Genomic DNA, 17,419 nt, shown 5'->3' with positions numbered 1-17,419 from the left:
TGTGGCAGAGAATGTCAGTCAATGAGGTGATGCTGTTGCACATGCCAGGCCAGGTGACCTGGGAGATGTGGATGGGCCGCTGCCTCTCACGGTCTTTTCCGTGGACAACCCACCTTCCTCGGGGGACCCTCAGATGCAGGCCTTGATGATGCTTGGGACGCTCCGTCGGACAAATCCTCCTCCTCCTCCCTCCCTGTGGCTGGTGGTGGTCTTCGCCTGGTGGCACAAGGAGGGTTGCCCATGTTGTCTGCGATCCGACGGAGTGAATGGCTTATGTCCCTTTGCACCGCCAGGAGCTCAGCCAGTCTTGCCTCCATCAGTCCTTGGTGTTCTTGTTGACTGGCGTGTTGCTCGGCCTGCTGGTTCTTCATCTTTGTGATGGTCCCCTTTATCTCTGTGAGTGTTCCCACTACCTGGCTGATCTCCCTGGTGTCACACCGGTATGCCTCCATGATGTTGTGTATGTGTGACATACCGGTCCCTTCAGATGGCTGGTCAGGTTCTCGCCTGCACCTGCCTGCACTCCCACAACCCCTGCCCACACAAGCCTGGCCTGCCGTTGTGGGCACATCGGGTCTACGGGACCCCTGAGGGATGGCAGTGGTGGTGTTGTCTGCATCCTCCTGGTTGCCGGGCGAACCTTGTCCCTGCTGGTCAGACTGGCTCAGTTGGTCACTGCGGGCAGGGCTCCTCGGTGTCTCCTGGGATGTGGCAGGAATGGGGGTGGTGGTTGGCACAGATGTTCCTGAACCAGGTGCTGCAGGGGCTTGGACAGCAGAGGGTCCAGGTCGGTCGGGGTCATCCGCAGAGTGTTGAGAGGCGTCACTGCCGGTGGGATCAGGTACCTCCCGAGCCTCGGACTGTGATTGTTCACCCACATTGTTGGGGGAGATTCATCACGTTGCCCTGTGTGTGAGAGACAGACAATGTTAATGCTGTTTCATGCAACATCCATGTTTCATACACATTCTAGTTGGCACTGTTCCTCCAGGTAGTTGTACGTGCCTAGCATTCTCCTCAATGTTCACTTGTGGATGGGTATGTTGCGGGGGACAGATTGATATGTGTTTCTGAGTCTTTGACTTGTTGATTTTTGGCTTGGATGCTTCTTCGGCTATGTATTGGTCTTGTTGTGTTACATGTCCATTGTGACAGTGGGAAAATCCATTGCCTGTCCCAGGGGTGTCTGCTTGTGTAAGGTGTGTGTGTGACAGGGCCTGCTGGTGGGTGTAGTGTGATTTGGCACTGGGGCTCCCAGGTGATGTAGCTGTCCCCCCATGGAGCATGCTGCCATGACAGTGAGTGTGAGTTCCTGTCCTAGATATCTGACCTTGTTGTCTTGGTGTTTGTGTTTGCACTAGTCACAGAAGGGCCTTGTGCTGCCTACACCAGGGCCCAGTGTCAGCTATCTTGTCAGTACTTTCACAGTCCCTGTGTATTGAGCATGGTGCATGGGTATGTACCTGGGCCATATGGGATGAGGGCAACTGTGTCTGATTTGGAGTTCAACAATGCGTTTTGTGACACCCACCCTCCCAACATACCGGACATTCATTCTAGGGTTAGTGCTTCGTGTAGCATGGGACATAGCATGGCCTTGCTTTATCAATGGGGCATACACATGTTAGTGGCATTAGCGTTGTTTTTGACTGTGGTTCTGGCCAGTGAGTGTTTGGGGGTAGTTGCGTGCATTTTGTGTAGTTGGGGGGTGGATGCCATTAACCCCATGTTACATAAGTTGTTTGTGTACTCACCAGGCTCTGGAACTCCTTGAAGTCCATGTACTCACACCGGCGGAAGCAGGGCCATCACCTTCTCCTCCCAGGGATGGAAATGTACTGGTCTGCGGGGCCCACAACCTCCAGTGATGTTGCTCTGGGCATAGTCGTCATTCATTTTTCGCTTGACTGACCTCCGCATATCGTACCACCTGCCTTGGCATTCAGTCCTGGTCCTTCTGATGGGTGCAACAGCATTCACCCTATCGACGATCCTCTGCCACAGCCGTGATTTTTCGGCTATGCTCGTGTGTCTGACCAATGTTCCAAACAGCTGTGGCTCAACTATGATGACTTCATTGACAAGGATCTCCAGCTCCTCCCTTGTGAACTTTGGATTCTTGTCTGTGGGCATGGTGTGGGGTGAGGGTGTGGATGGTTGTGGGTGTGTGGGTCTGAATGTGAAGTTGTGGGTCTGAATGTGAAGAGAGGGTGTGTGTGAAGGAGGTTGTGTGAAGGTGTATATGTTAAGGTGGATGGGTGCAGTTGTTGGTGTGTGCTCTCTAGCTGCAGTGAGTCTGTTGCAAAGGCTCATGGTTTGTGTGTGTGGGCCTTTTATTGGTCCATTTGTGGGTGGGCCTCAGTTTGAATTTTTGGTGGGTGTGTTATAAGGGGTGGTTGTGAGTTTGCCCTGCTGTTTGCCTGTTTGGATGTGGCCAGGTCAGTCATTTCCATGTTTTGTGCACTGTAGACGTGTTTTGTGGTGTTGTGCGAGTCGAATAGACCCTCCTTGTGCTGTTTACATTGCCTATGTTTGGTGCGTACATACACGATGTTGTTGTGAGGTGCGTACATACGCGATGTTGGGGTATGCACCGTACATACGCAATGTTGTAGTAAGGTGCGTACATACGCGATGTTGGCGTACGCACCGTACATGCATGATGTTGTTGTAAGGTGCGTACATACGCAATGTTGACGTACGCACCGTACATGCACGATGTTGTTGTAAGGTGCGCACATACGTGATGTTGGCGTGCGCACCGTACATACGCGATGTTGTAAGGTGCATACATATGCATGGGGGGGCCTGTACGACTTGTACCCCTGTACGACTCGCACCCCGGGAACAACTTTTCCCGGGATACGAGTCGTACAAAGTTTGCTTCGTAGTGGGTAAAGTCATTCCCCATGTACAGAACATTTTCCGTACGAATCCTAAATCGGAAAGCCGGTCCGGATCGTACTTCTACGGTCGGACTGTATTTTTAGGATTCGTACGGAAAAGTGTCCGTGTCCGTCTCGTACAACTTTTCCCGATCCAATTCGTACGGATCGGGCCGATCCGTATGCATTTTTCCCGTACGAATCGTACTTCACGGGTCGGACAGGACTTGTACGATTCTTACGGGCAAAATTACGGATACGAGTCGTACGGAAAAAAAAATACAGGATCGGAATCGACCCCTTTGTGTTTGTTTCGCTTAAGTTGTCCTTTGGGCCAAAAAACAAGATGGGCGCCAACGTGACACGACGTGATGGCCACCATTCCACGAGGTTTCAGGCGAAGTGCGACTGCGCATCAGTTTGTTCCTGTGGCCTCGTCCTGACCCTTGTCACACTGTGCCCGAACAAGGCCACGGTGGGAAGTCGGCCAAGTACCACACAATTTACTAGAAACCGAAAAAATCCAAAAACCAGTACATAACCTCTTAAACTGTGTGAAACCTCACCGGATGATCCCAACCGACCAATCAAGAAAGCCCAAATTTTGTAATTTGTTACATCTTGACTTTACTTTTATTATAAAAATGATGGTAGAATAGAGAGGCTGCTGCTTATACTTTCCCTTATGCTGACGAAGACAACGGTGACGCTATGCGATGCTACTATTTAGGGTGACTGCTGCGTTCCTGAATCTTTGACAGTCCGAATGCTGCCCATTTCCTGATGAACTACGAACTTTATAAAACTTATGGGCACTGATAGATGCTTGCACGTCTCTGGTCCTTGTCTTTCTTTGGGGCTGTAGCGTGCCGCATGAAGAACTTCTAAATTCTGACTGATTGATGACTAATTTGATGACTTAGAGGACGCCCGATAGCCAGATTGGGTAAATATGGTGTTTTGTGATTCAACATAAAAATTAATAAAACTTTCTAGATGTAGATATAACCTTTTGCGATAAAGTAGATAAACGAATATTGATTAACAAGCAAATGCGTTTGTGATTTATTGAGGGAGGGAAGATCAAAATGTTAAATGTGTTTAGCTGGTTCTAAATCACCATTAACTGATCCAACTAAATGATCCATTGATCGAATGGGATGAGTGTCTTGATGTTTAAGGATTGAGATCTGTAGGTGTAGGGATCTTAATTTATAGATATGTGATATAACTTTTCTTCCTATAGGTTATAAGGTATTCCTCTCATGTCAGCACATGAAACATTCATCTCTCCTGTATGTGCTGACCAGTGTGAAGTGATGTGTGAATGTTGGTGTTATGGGCCCCATCAATGACTGCATGTGTGAAAGCGTTAATGTGATATCTGGTCTGTGACGAAGGGAGGATATTTGGTACGGGTCTTGTCCTGTTCCCCGTTACCTAGTTTTTCTGTGCTGCAACAAGTGTAAGCAAATATTACCACGTTTAAAGGAAAGAGCACACACTTTAGCACTGGCTAGCAGTAGTAAAGTTCACAGAGTACTAAAGCTAACAATAAATGAGATCAGCAGAAATAGAGGAGTAAGGCAAAACATTCAGGGGAGGACCAACAGGAAGGCTACATTCCAGTTACAAACTTGTACTAGACTGAAACTAATATTTGGTGTAAAGGTATGTGGGTGGTACTAGACAGACATAAATTGTGCCACCACTTGGAAGAAAAGAGAAGAGCAGTACATTTGTGAAGATGGTGCTGTCCTGCTCTATCTCTTTCACATAACACAACACAGCAACTTTGGTTGATGCTCTATGCTTCTTTGAGTTAAAAAATGCACATTTCCCCACCATTTATGATGCTGCTGTCTGTTATTTATGGCAAAAGGATAATAAATGTAATCTTTTTATTATCAGTGATAATCGAGTTTGCCTAATGTCAATGACAGTAAGTATTTTAGGAAACACCTTCCCATCAAACCAGCATTTGCAAAGCCTGCAGTTCTCACTCTTTGGGCTTGCCAGTGCTTTTTTCTGAGGATGTTCAGGTAAGACAAAAAGAATGAAAAACAAAGGTATTGCCAATTCTGAGCTGCATTGGCAATAAAAAAAGCCCCAGTTCAATGATGTAGGAGAGAAGGGGTAAGCAAAGATGAACTAGGATGGGATAGGAACATTTAGAAGAAAGGGGAAGGCCTGAGAAGGGGAATGCTGCACATAGGTTTTAGAAAAGGCAAGAAAGCAGACAAATTTCCAAGCAGTGCTAAATGGAACAAAAAAAAGGTTGTTCCAGATGAGTAAATGCTATCCAATCAAATGGATGGTGATGAATATGTGCTTCATGGGAGGAACAAAGATAAAAATGTGGAAAGAAAACCATTGAATTGGAAGTAAGCAAATGCGACTGGCCATTGATAGGAAATGGGCTGACCCAAATGCATTGTAAGTATTGGTATTGTCCACAGAAGGCATTTCAGCAACTGACAGCTAAAGCATCTGTAGATGAGAATTAAAAAGGAAGACCTCAAGTAGGGTTAGTGTTTCAATTAAGTGATTCTAGGGAGTTACCTTGGGCACTACCAAAAATCAGGTACCTGTTTTGCTCTAGAGATATCAAATATGGCCCTATTGTCATGGGAAAGTAGCCAAAATGTCCTTTCACAGAAGGCACAAAAAGTCTTTGATTCAGGTGCACTGCAAACTGTGTCCTTATAATATGCACTACAAGCAACTTAAATATAACATGCTCTTTTTGCATTAAATATTCAAATTTCTACCAATAGAACACAAGTAAATTAACCCTGTCAGAATTTTTTATATGCAAAAGAAAAATTGTATAATTCTCAAAATCAGTTTACTTCTGTGTCCCGTAACTTCGGTTTTTCTCCCACTTACACATCAATTTTCACTCAGGTAGTGGGGAGGAGGGGGGGAGAAGAGCAGACTAGCCTGAGCTGAAAATATGAAACCAGTGTTTGTGAAACTAGATGTGTGCCACGATGCAGAGACAGAATATCGAGTACAAAATATTGAGTTGCACAAATGTCGAGTCATTAATATCGTGTGTCAGAAATATCGACAGCAAGAATATTGTGGTCAAGAATATCAATTTAAGGTAAATAATATCGATTTAGAAAATATCAAAATGTTTAATATCGTTTGCAAAAATATAGTTGTTAAAAATATTGTTTCTTATTATTGTTATGTATGTTAGTATATATTTTATATGTATGTGATGTATTTTGTTTTTGTATAAGAATTGTTTGTATTTTTAATATATTTGTTACATTTTTAGAAGTTATTAATTTTTTTTAATTTGAATTTTGCGCTTTTAGTTCCGTAGCGGGTTGTGCGTTTATAGCGGAATAGGGTAGAAAGCAATTTAATAATATTAAATATATTTAAAAAAAATTATTTGAATCTTGTGCTTTTAGTTCCGTAGCAGGTTGTGGGTTTATAGGGGATTAGGGTGGGAAGTAATTTAATTATATAATATATATATATATATATATATATATATATATATATATATATATATATATATATATATTACCTACTGGCGGTCGCCAGTAGGTAGTTATAGTTAGGACCACGTTTCCATAGGAAAACCTCAACATTCTATTTTGAATAACTTTGACGCCGGTCGACGAATCCTCGCGAATTTCTCAAAATAGGTGGGGCGCTACGCTCCGCTCCTACCCTGAAAGTCTCGGGGGGATCCGTCAAGCGGGGGCTGAGATAAAAGGGGGGTCCCAAAACGCGTTTTTCCCATGCATTTTTCCATAGGACCTTTAGAACGAGCTACAGCCCGAACGGCTGAACAGAATTACTCGAAATTTGGCAGAGAGGTAGTCCCTAGGTCAAGGAAGTGCCTTTTGTAGGTTTGGTGTAAATCTGTTCAGTAGATTCTGAGAAAATAGCCTTTAAATCAATATATATATCTGAGCCAGCTTACGGTACGCTTACCGTACGCTTACGGTAAGCGTACGGTGGCGTGCGCGAGCGCGATTCTGATTGGCTCTTAGATCTTAGTAAACATTCGGATCGGCCGAAACCAGGAAGCGGCGGCCGCCATTTTGTGTATTTCACTCTGAAAAAAAAGAGTGAAAACAAGGAAAGGGGGCAATGAGGAGAGTTACAGACCCCCTAACAATTGTAAGGGGGTCAAAGAAGGACAGAAAAGTACAAAAAAAACATTTATTGATTTTAAAAAAAATCACGGGGTACGCGTACGGTAAGCTTACGGTAAGCGTACGGTAAAAAAAAAATAATAAATAAAAGAAAATCAGATTTAAGAGTTTAGAAATTAGGGAGCTCTAAAAAGAGCTGTTGTGTTTATGGAGTCATTTTTTTAGTGGTACCTACAAGTAAGTACCGATGCAGAGTCTAAGGTTCAAGAGGAAGACTCTGTTCCCTTCATCATTGAAGTGCACACCATCTCCTCTATAAATGTCTTGCATGTCGTAACGCAAGTTGTTGTGGTAAATGGCACCCATACCATAGTCACGGAGGAAAGCAGAAACAGATTTGTTGACGTGCTTTCTTGCTTTGTCAATCTGTGGACAGAAATGATTGGACCAGTTCCATTTTTGCCTTTGGCATATGTTGGAAAACACAAAGGCAGTTTTAGGGAAAAGTGTAAACAGTTGTGCAAAGGTGTCCTTCATAAGCATTTCCAGACCTACCCCAGTCAAAGTGCCTAGGTCATTGCCACCACAGTGCACTATTATGAGGTCAGGGTGTTGGATTTGCATGAAGGATTTCACCAATGGCATCAATTGGTGCCACTTTAACCCTCTCTGACCAATCCATTTAATGTCTACATTTGGCAAAGCAAGGTCTCTCACCATATCTGTTTTCTCTGCAAACTTTTCACTCCAGAAGACATAGCTGTGCCCTACAATCCACACTGTGAACATCTTCAAAGGAGAACTGGATGCACTCAGGAGGTGTCTTTCAGTAGAATGGCAATATGAAAAGAAAGACAGTTTGGAAATGGAGGCATACATATTTTTTACAAAACAAAAAGAACTGATTGGCTGTTTCATACCATTCTAGAAAAAAAACTAGGCTGTATGTGAAAATTAATAGAAGCATGTTTTGTATTGGTACAAAAAAATGTGTAACCAAAGAACAGTACTATGGATTTGCTGTTAGGATTGAAAAGTCAAGCACTCTTGCTCTGTGGAATTGAAACATTGTGTGTCGAACTTCTGACCTAACTGCACACAGCAGTGTTCCATGAGCTGTTGCTATGGTAGCAGGCAGAAGTCAAGTTGGGGGAAGGGTACTAGGCAGAAGTCAAGTTGGGGGCAGGGTACTTTTGGAAAAGGGTTGGTTTTCAACCAATAGAAATGTGTCATTACATTTGAAAAAAAGGGGGAAGCACTGAGATTTGAAACTTACATGTATATGTGTGGAAAAATAGAGGGAAAGTTTGCCATTATCTGGTTCTGCTGAGAGGAGAGAGGTGAACACAACAGAGATCCTGGCTCTGATAATCTGCTGTTTGAGTGACACATTTCTTTCACAACTAACTAATTTTAAAGGTGAGTTTACAGTTTGAGAGGGGATGTATGTGGTAACTTAAGAAATGAATAATAGAAATGGGAATTGTTTTTGTTGTAGTTACACATGGTGGATTCATAATGTGTCAGTCTGTAAAAGAGATTTTCACTTGGCCCGAAAAAAAAGAGCAGTAAGTGTGCTTTCAAATTGGCAAAGAAATTTCATTTTGGGACTAATGTGAAAACATGACTCTGTGTGCATAGAAGAATTATAGGCAGAAATGTATTGCGTCTTGCTCTGGTGATTTCACAGTTGCAGTAGATGGAAAAGAGGAGCGAATTTTTGGGGGAAGAAGCAGAGGCTTAGCACACACCCATGTGCTTGCCATGTATAGTCATGCACAGTAATTAGAAGCGAGTGGGGTTTTCAGGTTTAAGTCTGTAATGCAAATACATTCAGCATCACTAAGGCTGGTTGCCCCTGCTGGAGTGTAGGCAGTCACAGAGAATACACACGGTGGTGGTCTGAAAAAAAAACAGCTTGGACATGTGCATTTAAATAAATTTAAAAAAAAGGTTTCAGAATGTGTCAGTCTGTAAAAGTGATTTCAAAGTGTAAAAAGAGATTTTCACTTGGCCCAAAAAAAAAGAGCAGTAAGTGTGCTTTCAAATTGGCAAAGAAATTTCGTTTTGGCACTAATGTGAAAACATGACTCTGTGTGCATAGAAGAATTATAGGCAGAAATGTATTGCGTCTTGCTCTGGTGATTTCACAGTTGCAGTAGATGGAAAAGAGGAGCGAATTTTTGGGGGAAGAAGCAGAGGCTTAGCACACACCCATGTGCTTGCCATGTATAGTCATGCACAGTAATTAGAAGCGAGTGGGGTTTTCAGGTTTAAGTCTGTAATGCAAATACATTCAGCATCACTAAGGCTGGTTGCCCCTGCTGGAGTGTAGGCAGTCACAGAGAATACACACGGTGGTGGTCTGAAAAAAAAACAGCTTGGACATGTGCATTTAAATAAATTAAAAAAAAAGGTTTCAGAATGTGTCAGTCTGTAAAAGTGATTTCAAAGTGTAAAAAGAGATTTTCACTTGGCCCAAAAAAAAAAGAGCAGTAAGTGTGCTTTCAAATTGGCAAAGAAATTTCGTTTTGGCACTAATGTGAAAACATGACTCTGTGTGCATAGAAGAATTATAGGCAGAAATTTATTGCGTCTTGCTCTGGTGATTTCACAGTTGCAGTAGATGGAAAAGAGGAGCGAATTTTTGGGGGAAGAAGCAGAGGCTTAGCACACACCCATGTGCTTGCCATGTATAGTCATGCACAGTAATTAGAAGCGAGTGGGGTTTTCAGGTTTAAGTCTGTAATGCAAATACATTCAGCATCACTAAGGCTGGTTGCCCCTGCTGGAGTGTAGGCAGTCACAGAGAATACACACGGTGGTGGTCTGAAAAAAAAACAGCTTGGACATGTGCATTTAAATAAATTTAAAAAAAAGGTTTCAGAATGTGTCAGTCTGTAAAAGTGATTTCAAAGTGTAAAAAGAGATTTTCACTTGGCCCAAAAAAAAAAGAGCAGTAAGTGTGCTTTCAAATTGGCAAAGAAATTTCGTTTTGGCACTAATGTGAAAACATGACTCTGTGTGCATAGAAGAATTATAGGCAGAAATGTATTGCGTCTTGCTCTGGTGATTTCACAGTTGCAGTAGATGGAAAAGAGGAGCGAATTTTTGGGGGAAGAAGCAGAGGCTTAGCACACACCCATGTGCTTGCCATGTATAGTCATGCACAGTAATTAGAAGCGAGTGGGGTTTTCAGGTTTAAGTCTGTAATGCAAATACATTCAGCATCACTAAGGCTGGTTGCCCCTGCTGGAGTGTAGGCAGTCACAGAGAATACACACGGTGGTGGTCTGAAAAAAAAACAGCTTGGACATGTGCATTTAAATAAATTAAAAAAAAAGGTTTCAGAATGTGTCAGTCTGTAAAAGTGATTTCAAAGTGTAAAAAGAGATTTTCACTTGGCCCAAAAAAAAAAGAGCAGTAAGTGTGCTTTCAAATTGGCAAAGAAATTTCGTTTTGGCACTAATGTGAAAACATGACTCTGTGTGCATAGAAGAATTATAGGCAGAAATTTATTGCGTCTTGCTCTGGTGATTTCACAGTTGCAGTAGATGGAAAAGAGGAGCGAATTTTTGGGGGAAGAAGCAGAGGCTTAGCACACACCCATGTGCTTGCCATGTATAGTCATGCACAGTAATTAGAAGCGAGTGGGGTTTTCAGGTTTAAGTCTGTAATGCAAATACATTCAGCATCACTAAGGCTGGTTGCTCCTGCTGGAGTGTAGGCAGTCACAGAGAATAAACACGGTGGTGGTCTGAAAAAAAAACAGCTTGGACATGTGCATTTAAATAAATTTAAAAAAAAGGTTTCAGAATGTGTCAGTCTGTAAAAGTGATTTCAAACTGTAAAAAGAGATTTTCACTTGGCCCAAAAAAAAAAGAGCAGTAAGTGTGCTTTCAAATTGGCAAAGAAATTTCGTTTTGGCACTAATGTGAAAACATGACTCTGTGTGCATAGAAGAATTATAGGCAGAAATTTATTGCGTCTTGCTCTGGTGATTTCACAGTTGCAGTAGATGGAAAAGAGGAGCGAATTTTTGGGGGAAGAAGCAGAGGCTTAGCACACACCCATGTGCTTGCCATGTATAGTCATGCACAGTAATTAGAAGCGAGTGGGGTTTTCAGGTTTAAGTCTGTAATGCAAATACATTCAGCATCACTAAGGCTGGTTGCCCCTGCTGGAGTGTAGGCAGTCACAGAGAATACACACGGTGGTGGTCTGAAAAAAAAACAGCTTGGACATGTGCATTTAAATAAATTTAAAAAAAAGGTTTCAGAATGTGTCAGTCTGTAAAAGTGATTTCAAAGTGTAAAAAGAGATTTTCACTTGGCCCAAAAAAAAAAGAGCAGTAAGTGTGCTTTCAAATTGGCAAAGAAATTTCGTTTTGGGACTAATGTGAAAACATGACTCTGTGTCCATAGAAGAATTATAGGCAGAAATGTATTGCGTCTTGCTCTGGTGATTTCACAGTTGCAGTAGATGGAAAAGAGGAGCGAATTTTTGGGGGAAGAAGCAGAGGCTTAGCACACACCCATGTGCTTGCCATGTATAGTCATGCACAGTAATTAGAAGCGAGTGGGGTTTTCAGGTTTAAGTCTGTAATGCAAATACATTCAGCATCACTAAGGCTGGTTGCCCCTGCTGGAGTGTAGGCAGTCACAGAGAATAAACACGGTGGTGGTCTGAAAAAAAAACAGCTTGGACATGTGCATTTAAATAAATTAAAAAAAAAGGTTTCAGAATGTGTCAGTCTGTAAAAGTGATTTCAAAGTGTAAAAAGAGATTTTCACTTGGCCCAAAAAAAAAAGAGCAGTAAGTGTGCTTTCAAATTGGCAAAGAAATTTCGTTTTGGCACTAATGTGAAAACATGACTCTGTGTGCATAGAAGAATTATAGGCAGAAATTTATTGCGTCTTGCTCTGGTGATTTCACAGTTGCAGTAGATGGAAAAGAGGAGCGAATTTTTGGGGGAAGAAGCAGAGGCTTAGCACACACCCATGTGCTTGCCATGTATAGTCATGCACAGTAATTAGAAGCGAGTGGGGTTTTCAGGTTTAAGTCTGTAATGCAAATACATTCAGCATCACTAAGGCTGGTTGCCCCTGCTGGAGTGTAGGCAGTCACAGAGAATACACACGGTGGTGGTCTGAAAAAAAAACAGCTTGGACATGTGCATTTAAATAAATTAAAAAAAAAGGTTTCAGAATGTGTCAGTCTGTAAAAGTGATTTCAAAGTGTAAAAAGAGATTTTCACTTGGCCCAAAAAAAAAAGAGCAGTAAGTGTGCTTTCAAATTGGCAAAGAAATTTCGTTTTGGCACTAATGTGAAAACATGACTCTGTGTGCATAGAAGAATTATAGGCAGAAATTTATTGCGTCTTGCTCTGGTGATTTCACAGTTGCAGTAGATGGAAAAGAGGAGCGAATTTTTGGGGGAAGAAGCAGAGGCTTAGCACACACCCATGTGATTGCCATGTATAGTCATGCACAGTAATTAGAAGCGAGTGGGGTTTTCAGGTTTAAGTCTGTAATGCAAATACATTCAGCATCACTAAGGCTGGTTGCCCCTGCTGGAGTGTAGGCAGTCACAGAGAATACACACGGTGGTGGTCTGAAAAAAAAAAACAGCTTGGACATGTGCATTTAAATAAATTTAAAAAAAAGGTTTCAGAATGTGTCAGTCTGTAAAAGTGATTTCAAAGTGTAAAAAGAGATTTTCACTTGGCCCAAAAAAAAAAAGAGCAGTAAGTGTGCTTTCAAATTGGCAAAGAAATTTCGTTTTGGCACCAATGTGAAAACATGACTCTGTGTGCATAGAAGAATTATAGGCAGAAATTTATTGCGTCTTGCTCTGGTGATTTCACAGTTGCAGTAGATGGAAAAGAGGAGCGAATTTTTGGGGGAAGAAGCAGAGGCTTAGCACACACCCATGTGCTTGCCATGTATAGTCATGCACAGTAATTAGAAGCGAGTGGGGTTTTCAGGTTTAAGTCTGTAATGCAAATACATTCAGCATCACTAAGGCTGGTTGCTCCTGCTGGAGTGTAGGCAGTCACAGAGAATAAACACGGTGGTGGTCTGAAAAAAAAACAGCTTGGACATGTGCATTTAAATAAATTTAAAAAAAAGGTTTCAGAATGTGTCAGTCTGTAAAAGTGATTTCAAAGTGTAAAAAGAGATTTTCACTTGGCCCAAAAAAAAAAGAGCAGTAAGTGTGCTTTCAAATTGGCAAAGAAATTTCGTTTTGGGACTAATGTGAAAACATGACTCTGTGTGCATAGAAGAATTATAGGCAGAAATTTATTGCGTCTTGCTCTGGTGATTTCACAGTTGCAGTAGATGGAAAAGAGGAGCGAATTTTGGGGGGAAGAAGCAGAGGCTTAGCACACACCCATGTGCTTGCTATGTATAGTCATGCACAGTAATTAGAAGCGAGTGGGGTTTTCAGGTTTAAGTCTGTAATGCAAATACATTCAGCATCACTAAGGCTGGTTGCCCCTGCTGGAGTGTAGGCAGTCACAGAGAATACACACGGTGGTGGTCTGAAAAAAAAAAACAGCTTGGACATGTGCATTTAAATAAATTTAAAAAAAAGGTTTCAGAATGTGTCAGTCTGTAAAAGTGATTTCAAAGTGTAAAAAGAGATTTTCACTTGGCCCGAAAAAAAAAGAGCAGTAAGTGTGCTTTCAAATTGGCAAAGAAATTTCGTTTTGGCACTAATGTGAAAACATGACTCTGTGTGCATAGAAGAATTATAGGCAGAAATTTATTGCGTCTTGCTCTGGTGATTTCACAGTTGCAGTAGATGGAAAAGAGGAGCGAATTTTTGGGGGAAGAAGCAGAGGCTTAGCACACACCCATGTGCTTGCCATGTATAGTCATGCACAGTAATTAGAAGCGAGTGGGGTTTTCAGGTTTAAGTCTGTAATGCAAATACATTCAGCATCACTAAGGCTGGTTGCCCCTGCTGGAGTGTAGGCAGTCACAGAGAATACACACGGTGGTGGTCTGAAAAAAAAAAACAGCTTGGACATGTGCATTTAAATAAATTTAAAAAAAAGGTTTCAGAATGTGTCAGTCTGTAAAAGTGATTTCAAAGTGTAAAAAGAGATTTTCACTTGGCCCGAAAAAAAAAGAGCAGTAAGTGTGCTTTCAAATTGGCAAAGAAATTTCGTTTTGGCACTAATGTGAAAACATGACTCTGTGTGCATAGAAGAATTATAGGCAGAAATTTATTGCGTCTTGCTCTGGTGATTTCACAGTTGCAGTAGATGGAAAAGAGGAGCGAATTTTTGGGGGAAGAAGCAGAGGCTTAGCACACACCCATGTGCTTGCCATGTATAGTCATGCACAGTAATTAGAAGCGAGTGGGGTTTTCAGGTTTAAGTCTGTAATGCAAATACATTCAGCATCACTAAGGCTGGTTGCCCCTGCTGGAGTGTAGGCAGTCACAGAGAATAAACACGGTGGTGGTCTGAAAAAAAAACAGCTTGGACATGTGCATTTAAATAAATTAAAAAAAAAGGTTTCAGAATGTGTCAGTCTGTAAAAGTGATTTCAAAGTGTAAAAAGAGATTTTCACTTGGCCCAAAAAAAAAAGAGCAGTAAGTGTGCTTTCAAATTGGCAAAGAAATTTCGTTTTGGCACTAATGTGAAAACATGACTCTGTGTGCATAGAAGAATTATAGGCAGAAATTTATTGCGTCTTGCTCTGGTGATTTCACAGTTGCAGTAGATGGAAAAGAGGAGCGAATTTTTGGGGGAAGAAGCAGAGGCTTAGCACACACCCATGTGCTTGCCATGTATAGTCATGCACAGTAATTAGAAGCGAGTGGGGTTTTCAGGTTTAAGTCTGTAATGCAAATACATTCAGCATCACTAAGGCTGGTTGCCCCTGCTGGAGTGTAGGCAGTCACAGAGAATACACACGGTGGTGGTCTGAAAAAAAAACAGCTTGGACATGTGCATTTAAATAAATTTAAAAAAAAGGTTTCAGAATGTGTCAGTCTGTAAAAGTGATTTCAAAGTGTAAAAAGAGATTTTCACTTGGCCCAAAAAAAAAAGAGCAGTAAGTGTGCTTTCAAATTGGCAAAGAAATTTCGTTTTGGCACTAATGTGAAAACATGACTCTGTGTGCATAGAAGAATTATAGGCAGAAATTTATTGCGTCTTGCTCTGGTGATTTCACAGTTGCAGTAGATGGAAAAGAGGAGCGAATTTTTGGGGGAAGAAGCAGAGGCTTAGCACACACCCATGTGATTGCCATGTATAGTCATGCACAGTAATTAGAAGCGAGTGGGGTTTTCAGGTTTAAGTCTGTAATGCAAATACATTCAGCATCACTAAGGCTGGTTGCCCCTGCTGGAGTGTAGGCAGTCACAGAGAATACACACGGTGGTGGTCTGAAAAAAAAAAACAGCTTGGACATGTGCATTTAAATAAATTTAAAAAAAAGGTTTCAGAATGTGTCAGTCTGTAAAAGTGATTTCAAAGTGTAAAAAGAGATTTTCACTTGGCCCAAAAAAAAAAAGAGCAGTAAGTGTGCTTTCAAATTGGCAAAGAAATTTCGTTTTGGCACTAATGTGAAAACATGACTCTGTGTGCATAGAAGAATTATAGGCAGAAATTTATTGCGTCTTGCTCTGGTGATTTCACAGTTGCAGTAGATGGAAAAGAGGAGCGAATTTTTGGGGGAAGAAGCAGAGGCTTAGCACACACCCATGTGCTTGCCATGTATAGTCATGCACAGTAATTAATAGCGAGTGGGGTTTTCAGGTTTAAGTCTGTAATGCAAATACATTCAGCATCACTAAGGCTGGTTGCTCCTGCTGGAGTGTAGGCAGTCACAGAGAATAAACACGGTGGTGGTCTGAAAAAAAAACAGCTTGGACATGTGCATTTAAATAAATTTAAAAAAAGGTTTCAGAATGTGTCAGTCTGTAAAAGTGATTTCAAAGTGTAAAAAGAGATTTTCACTTGGCCCAAAAAAAAAAGAGCAGTAAGTGTGCTTTCAAATTGGCAAAGAAATTTCGTTTTGGGACTAATGTGAAAACATGACTCTGTGTGCATAGAAGAATTATAGGCAGACATTTATTGCGTCTTGCTCTGGTGATTTCACAGTTGCAGTAGATGGAAAAGAGGAGCGAATTTTTGGGGGAAGAAGCAGAGGCTTAGCACACACCCATGTGCTTGCCATGTATAGTCATGCACAGTAATTAGAAGCGAGTGGGGTTTTCAGGTTTAAGTCTGTAATGCAAATACATTCAGCATCACTAAGGCTGGTTGCCCCTGCTGGAGTGTAGGCAGTCACAGAGAATACACACGGTGGTGGTCTGAAAAAAAAAAACAGCTTGGACATGTGCATTTAAATAAATTTAAAAAAAAGGTTTCAGAATGTGTCAGTCTGTAAAAGTGATTTCAAAGTGTAAAAAGAGATTTTCACTTGGCCCGAAAAAAAAAGAGCAGTAAGTGTGCTTTCAAATTGGCAAAGAAATTTCGTTTTGGCACTAATGTGAAAACATGACTCTGTGTGCATAGAAGAATTATAGGCAGAAATTTATTGCGTCTTGCTCTGGTGATTTCACAGTTGCAGTAGATGGAAAAGAGGAGCGAATTTTTGGGGGAAGAAGCAGAGGCTTAGCACACACCCATGTGCTTGCCATGTATAGTCATGCACAGTAATTAGAAGCGAGTGGGGTTTTCAGGTTTAAGTCTGTAATGCAAATACATTCAGCATCACTAAGGCTGGTTGCCCCTGCTGGAGTGTAGGCAGTCACAGAGAATACACACGGTGGTGGTCTGAAAAAAAAACAGCTTGGACATGTGCATTTAAATAAATTAAAAAAAAAGGTTTCAGAATGTGTCAGTCTGTAAAAGTGATTTCAAAGTGTAAAAAGAGATTTTCACTTGGCCCGAAAAAAAAAGAGCAGTAAGTGTGCTTTCAAATTGGCAAAGAAATTTCGTTTTGGCACTAATGTGAAAACATGACTCTGTGTGCATAGAAGAATTATAGGCAGAAATTTATTGCGTCTTGCTCTGGTGATTTCACAGTTGCAGTAGATGGAAAAGAGGAGCGAATTTTTGGGGGAAGAAGCAGAGGCTTAGCACACACCCATGTGATTGCCATGTATAGTCATGCACAGTAATTAGAAGCGAGTGGGGTTTTCAGGTTTAAGTCTGTAATGCAAATACATTCAGCATCACTAAGGCTGGTTGCCCCTGCTGGAGTGTAGGCAGTCACAGAGAATACACACGGTGGTGGTCTGAAAAAAAAAAACAGCTTGGACATGTGCATTTAAATAAATTTAAAAAAAAGGTTTCAGAATGTGTCAGTCTGTAAAAGTGATTTCAAAGTGTAAAAAGAGATTTTCACTTGGCCCAAAAAAAAAAAGAGCAGTAAGTGTGCTTT

Source organism: Triturus cristatus, chromosome 12 (assembly GCF_964204655.1).
Source record: "Triturus cristatus chromosome 12, aTriCri1.1, whole genome shotgun sequence".
NCBI lineage: Eukaryota > Metazoa > Chordata > Amphibia > Caudata > Salamandridae > Triturus > Triturus cristatus.
Note: the sequence above shows the minus strand (reverse complement) of the source record.